Source organism: Conger conger, chromosome 7 (assembly GCF_963514075.1).
Source record: "Conger conger chromosome 7, fConCon1.1, whole genome shotgun sequence".
In the NCBI taxonomy this organism is placed as follows: Eukaryota; Metazoa; Chordata; class Actinopteri; order Anguilliformes; family Congridae; genus Conger; species Conger conger.
The window spans coordinates 44,205,333-44,212,025 of record NC_083766.1 but is presented as its reverse complement, the minus strand read 5'-3'; the positions used below and the strand labels follow the sequence as shown (position 1 = coordinate 44,212,025).

The window sequence follows — 6,693 nt, the reverse complement described above, 5'->3', positions numbered from 1 at the left end:
TGCCAGAGCCATATGGAGCCAAAATGGCTGCCTGATATCCAGGAGTGTGAATAGCAGGCAGTGTCTTCCGTGTCATTTACGTTGTGTGTAGTTCAAAGCCATACTTTGCTATCTCGATAGGCTACAACCAAACGAGACCTGGTCCGTAACATTGTTTTCTCGTTGCTTGTAACTTTACATCCCTGTCCAGGTTCGCAAGCGAATATCAACCCCTGCTGAAAAAGACACCTTGAGCTAGGTTTTGAAACAGCTCAGCTGGTTGACCAGTTAGACCAGCTCCATAGTCTGATCTCAACACCACGACACCATAACAGTTTTATGTTCTTGGCTATTGTCGGTTACGTCTCCATCCATCCATCCATTATCCGAACCTGCTTATCCTGAACAGGGTCGCAGGGGGGCTGGAGCCTATCCCAGCATACATTGGGCGAAAGGCAGGAATACACCCTGGACAGGTCGCCAGTCCATCGCAGGGCACACACTCCATTCACTCACACACTCATACCTACGGGCAATTTAGACTCTCCAATCAGCCTAACCTGCATGTCTTTGGACTGTGGGAGGAAACCGGAGTACCCGGAGGAAACCCACGCAGACACGGGGAGAACATGCAAACTCCACACAGAGAGGCCCCGGCCGACGGGAATTCGAACCCAGGACCTCCTTGCTGTGAGGCGGCAGTGCTACCCACTGCACCATCCGTGCCGCCATCGGTTACGTCTCACATACGCTAATTCAAAAACATTTCTGAACATTAGTGAAACGTAGCCCATGCCATATGGTGCATCTTATGTCAGTTATTGCGTGTGTTCACATTGGTAAACAATTATTTTCCACTGTAACATCTGTAACAAATGTATTGGTAAGAAATATGCCATTTGGAAACAGTTGGTTGAATAAATTAATCCATGCATGAATTACATAGGCTACTTAAACAACTATAGGCTACAACCAGAGGCATAATTTTTAAAAGAGCAGCTAGGAAATGTTTATTTCTGGTGAATTTTAAGGGGAAAATATGACCAATTAGTGGCGGAGTATTCACGCAAAGAAATCTGTTTTTTTAATACGTAGAATAAAACTATGAGATCTCATGCCTGTAATTAACAAAAACAACATGCACAACTGTAGCAACAGTAGGCTGACAAGTGCTTGAATTTTCTAATTGACCCGTTTTCAGATCCCCTTGCAAAAGAGATATCGACCTCAATTGGGTATTCCTGGTTAAATAAAGAAAAACATGGGGAAGTTGTTTTATGAGATGCTATTGGAACAGCCTATGAGTGAATTACATTGTTGTATTCTAATTGGTTAATTCTGTGCATCACAGAATTAAAAAATATGCCTGTTTGTTTTCAATTTAACAGAACACTGCTAGTGCTCAAATTACAAATTCCATTCCTAAAGTAAAACACGGTTATCATGTGTCTGATTTTATTTCAAAGTTTATTTTGGTAGCGTACAGTATGTTGGAGCCCATGTTGTCTGTAATATACTGGACTGGATGACTTATCTTACACTAATAATGACGAGACCGTTCTCTACATGACTGGTTGCTTTATTGCAAGGCTCAAGACTGAGGCATACAACACAACGCACTTCCGGGTATATAAACGGTGATCACTTATCCACCAGTAGAGGGTGCTAGTACTCCACAATAGAATGATATAGCCATATAACATAAAGATAAAGTATATTAGGCTCAATATACTACACTCCTCCCCCTTAAGCTAAACAGTTAGGTAAGTAACTAAAGAACTGCTGGTTTACGTAACCTAACTAACCCCTTTTCATGGAATTTCTACATTCTCAGGAACTCTTTTTCACATTTTATTATATATATTTTTTTTCACTGTTTTAACTGCTCTCTCTGCGGCTCCGTTTGAGGCGGGGTGGTAGGCCGGCACCAAGGTCTGCTTTATGCCATTGCGTTTCAGAAACATCTTGTACTCCAGCCAAGAAAAATGCGGACCATTGTCGGAAACAATTTCCTCAGGGAGTCCGTAGGCAGCAAAGATGTTCCGCAGAACCTCAATTGTCTTGGTGGCAGTGGTCGTTGCCATGGGGATTACTTCAAGCCACTTTGAATGACTGTCTACCAACACTAGGAAGTGCTGTTGATCTTTCTCTGCAAAGTCAATGTGTAGCCTCTGCCACACCCTAACTGGCCAATGCCAACAATGTAGTGGTGCCACCGATGGTAATTTCCTCACAGCCTGACAAGCATCACATTGCTGTACTGCACTTTCGATATCCCCATCGAGTTTGGGCCACCACATGTAGCTCCTTGCTACAGACTTCATTTTGCAACTTCCTGGGTGCCCTTGGTGCAATTCGTGCAGCAGTCTTTCCCAGTGTGTTGGTGGGATGATTACTCTCAGCCCCCACAGGATGCAGCCCTGTTCCACAGAGAGTTCAGTCCTACGGCTGAAGTAGGGCTTCAGTGCTTCATCATGTATATAACTTGGCCATCCATTCTGGGTTAGTTCCAACACTTTGCATAGGACAGGGTCTTTGAGAGTGCTCTGTGCAATATCTGTTGCATGCACGGGTAATTCATCCACCAGAGAGAAATAAAAGATGCTGTTCTCCTCAGCTGTGTTATTCTTCTCCTTCCCCGGTAATCTAGACAACGCATCAGCATTTGCGTTCTCCGCTGACGTTCTGTATTTGATGCTGTAGTCATAATCTATCAAAGTTAGCGCCCACCTCTGCATCCGCAAGGCGGCTAATGTGGGAATTTCAGACTTCGGTCCCAGGATGGCTAGGAGGGGTTTGTGGTCAGTGATTAAACTGAACTTGCGGCCATACAGATATTTATGGAACTTTTTGACTCCAAATATTATGGCTAACGCCTCCTTCTCTATCTGACTATACTTGCTCTCTGCCTCTGTTAACGTGCGTGACACAAAGGCTATGGGCTTCTCCTCCCCATCTCCCATTATGTGTGACATCACCGCGCCTATCCCATAAGGGGATGCGTCACATGCAAGTCTCAGCGGTTTCCGGGTGTCGTAATGTACCACTAGTGAGCTCTTCACTAACCGCTCCTTTGCAGACTGAAATGCAGCAGTGCACTCTTGTGTCCACTCCCAGGGAACTTCTTTCTCCAGAAGGTGGTGCAAAGGCTGCAGCAAGTTCGACAGGTCTTTTAAGAAACGGCCATAGTATTTTAGAAGCCCCAGAAATTACCGTAACTCTGTAACATTCATGGGCCTGGGCGCATTTACTATGGCTGCTACCTTTGTCTCCGTGGGGTGGAGGCCTTGTCTATCTATTAGATGCCCTAGGTACTCTACTTTCTCCTTCATTAAGTCACATTTGGCTCCTTTGACTCTTACCCCGTAACTCTCCAGTCGACTCAGGACCTCCTCTAGGTTTCTCAGGTGCTCCGCTCTTGTTCTGCCTGTGACTAGGATGTCATCCAGGAAGCAGGTCACATGCTCCAAGCCTTGGAGGATCTGGTCCATCACATTCTGAAACAGAGGGAGCACTGGATACCCTGTATGAGAGTCTATGATAGACATACAGTCCTTTGTGAGTATTTATTGTCAAATACTTCTCTGACTCTTTCTCCAACTCCAGTTGTTGGTAGGCATGTGAGAGATCCAGTTTGGTAAAAAGCGTGCCTCCGGCCAGTGTTGCGAATATATCTTCGGTATTCGGCAGAGGATATGTCTCCTCCTCCACACTCTGGTTAACTGTGACTTTATAGTCCCCACAGATACGGATTGACTTGTCTGCCTTTGGTACTACAACGATCGGGGCAGCCCATTGACTGTGGTCTATTTTCGAGATGATGCCCGCATTTTCCAACCTATCTAGCTCTTTCTCCACAGCATCTTTGAGCGCGTACGGCACGGGCCTTGCCTTCCGGAAGACAGGTTTTGCATTCGGCTTCAGTGTGATGCGGGCCTTGAACTCTCGAATAGTGCCCGGTTCCTCAGCAAACACTGCTTTGTGTCGCTCCAACACAGCTTCTACATCTGATGCGATGCTGCCCCCTGCTGGGGTAATCGAGAATATGTTTGCCCAATCAAGTTTGACTGTCGCCAACCAATTTCTACCTAGGGCTGGTCTGTCTCCTTTTACTATCACAAGGGGTAACTCTGCACTCTGTTCCCCATATTTGGCCTTTACAGTTACTTGGCCAACTAAAGGGATGCTTTCCCCCGAAAACGTCGACAGCCTCATTTTGCTTTCCTCAAGTGGCAAGTGAGAGAGGTTTTCCCTATACACTATCTCTGACACCAGGGATACAGCAGCTCCCGTGTCAAGATGCATGTCTACGGGTTTCCCAGCTAGGCTAACACTGACAGTAATGTCCTTTTTCCCATCGCTGGTTGTGTTTATGGTGTATACACCAAACAGGTCCTCCTCATTTTCATCTACATTTCCACTGGGACTTATCCCTTCAGCCACATATTGAGTATGTCCCTGCCTAATCTTTGTTTTACATGCCCGTGCTATGTGTCCAACCTTTGAGCACTTGTGGCACTTCTCAGTTTTAAACTTACAGGCCTGAGCTGCATGGTCACCTCCGCATCGGTAACATAGCTGTTGCGTTTTCGTCACTGCTTTCTGTGGTTTCGAGTTGTCTGTGCCTGACCTGCTTTTCCAAGCACTCTTGCCTGACTTGGTTCTGTCTACTTTGTTCACAGTTGCAACTCCTTTCATTTTGCTAGCAAACTCCAGTGTATTTTTCGATGCCATTTCCATTGACAGAGCCACGTCGCATGCCGTTTTAAAAGTAAGATCTCGTTCAGCCAACAACTTCCTCTGGATAGCCTCCACCCTCAAACCACTAACAAATCGGTCCCTCAGTGCTTCATTTAAATGGGCACCGAATTCACAGTGTGTGGAAAGTTGCTTTAATGCAACTATGTAATCCAACACCGTCTCATTTTCTAACTGGTTTCTTTTCTGGAATCGAAACCTTTCGGCTATAACTAGCGGTTTGGGTTTATAATGGCTGGCTAGTCTTTCACTCAGCACCTTGTACGTGAGGCTGCTTGGCTTCTCTGGCATGGTGAGATTCTTTAGCAGTCGATAGGCGTCTGCACCTATGACGGATAGGAATACGCTGACCTTTTTCTCTGCTGCTATATCGTTGCAAATCATCCATTGCTCCAGTCTCTCTAGGTATGACTCGAAGTCTTCCTGGCCTTCTTTATATTCAGAGATTTGTTCAATGCACGCCATGCTGTGCCGTTCGTTGCTGCTCAGTCCTGCGTCAGCTTGGTTCGGTTAGCTTGCTAGCAGCTAGCTTGTAGTGCTCACTCTTCTAAAACACTTTTATTCACTAGCTCCGCAATATCTCTAACAGGGAATCCTTTTTTATCAATAAAAGGATCCCATCCTCGTCGCCACTGTAATATACTGGACTGGATGACTTATCTTACGCTAATAATGACGAGACCGTTCTCTACATGACTGGTTGCTTTATTGCAAGGCTCGAGACTGAGGCATACAACACAACGCACTTCCAGGTATATAAACGGTGATCACTTATCCACCAGTAGAGGGTGCTAGTACTCTACAATAGAATGATATAGCCATATAACATAAAGATAAAGTATATTAGGCTCAATATACTACAGTCTTTTATGAGCACCTGACCGTAACAGGGGAATGTGCATTGGTTATCAGTAGCCTATACTGTTCACAGGGGACATAAACCATCTCCAGAACTGATGGACAACAAAGATGATCCCAGCACGTTCCAAAATTTATATCGTCGCATGTATACCTTGTCTCCCAGCATTTGCCAATTTGATATTGTTAAAATGTGTTGGCCTATATTCTACAATCCACAAAGGCTAAACTATGTAGCTGCTTATTAGCAGCAATTAAACAAAATGTGGGAACACATCATTTGAATCAAGATTTCGCAAACTTCGGCTCACATTACTACGGGGAGAAGCAATGTTAAAATCATTTTAGTGCAACGTCGGGGACCCTTGGCAAGATGGATTGGTGATTGACGAACAGAGTTTGTGTAAGATTTGATAGAGCAGTGTTCAAATTAGCTGTATTGCAGGTCTTTCTGTGCAACATTATTTGGGTTGGGAAGTCATCTTCATACTGAACTGGCAATGCAACGGAGTGGGACTGATCCTTGGCTCCTCAGAGGTGCGCAAAAGCTCACGAGGAAGCAGAAAGTTAAAGCGTTTTGCAACTTCTTTAATAGCATGTGTTTCAGTGGCAGTGTATGTTTGCGTAAAATACATTGCCTCAAAAATGTTCCCAGTCATTTTATATTTGCAGCCAAGAATTCTGAATCTGACAAATCTACAGGGTGATGGACAGAGACAGGGACCATATAAAGTACATATTTTGTAACAGGTGACAGAGGGGCCCTACTGTATCTGCGCCCCGTACAGCAGGGGCTGCGGGGAGGGGCGTGTCTGCTACGCCAGTGACTACACCCAAATACATAAACCCACTTCCCTATTTTAAATTGCCAAATTTGTATGTAGCATATGACCCACAAAAACAAACTGACATTTCACAATCTGGGTCGGATGACATGCGTGATAACGAAACAAAAATTTGGCTAAATATTTTTGCATGGCCTAATTTGGGGAATTTGCAGTGCCAGATTTTGGGGGTTGGGTTTCCATAGTAGCCTATGTGGATGTGAGCATGATGAAGTCACCCAGAAATGTGAAAAGACTTTGACTAAAAGATACA

At 44.9% G+C, this 6,693-nt stretch overlaps 1 pseudogene; it reads right to left on the bottom strand.

The window, feature by feature from the left end:
- Positions 1-1,823: 1,823 nt before the first annotated feature.
- On the bottom strand, positions 1,824-5,202 carry LOC133133292 (uncharacterized protein K02A2.6-like; annotated as a pseudogene).
- Positions 5,203-6,693: the final 1,491 nt, after the last annotated feature.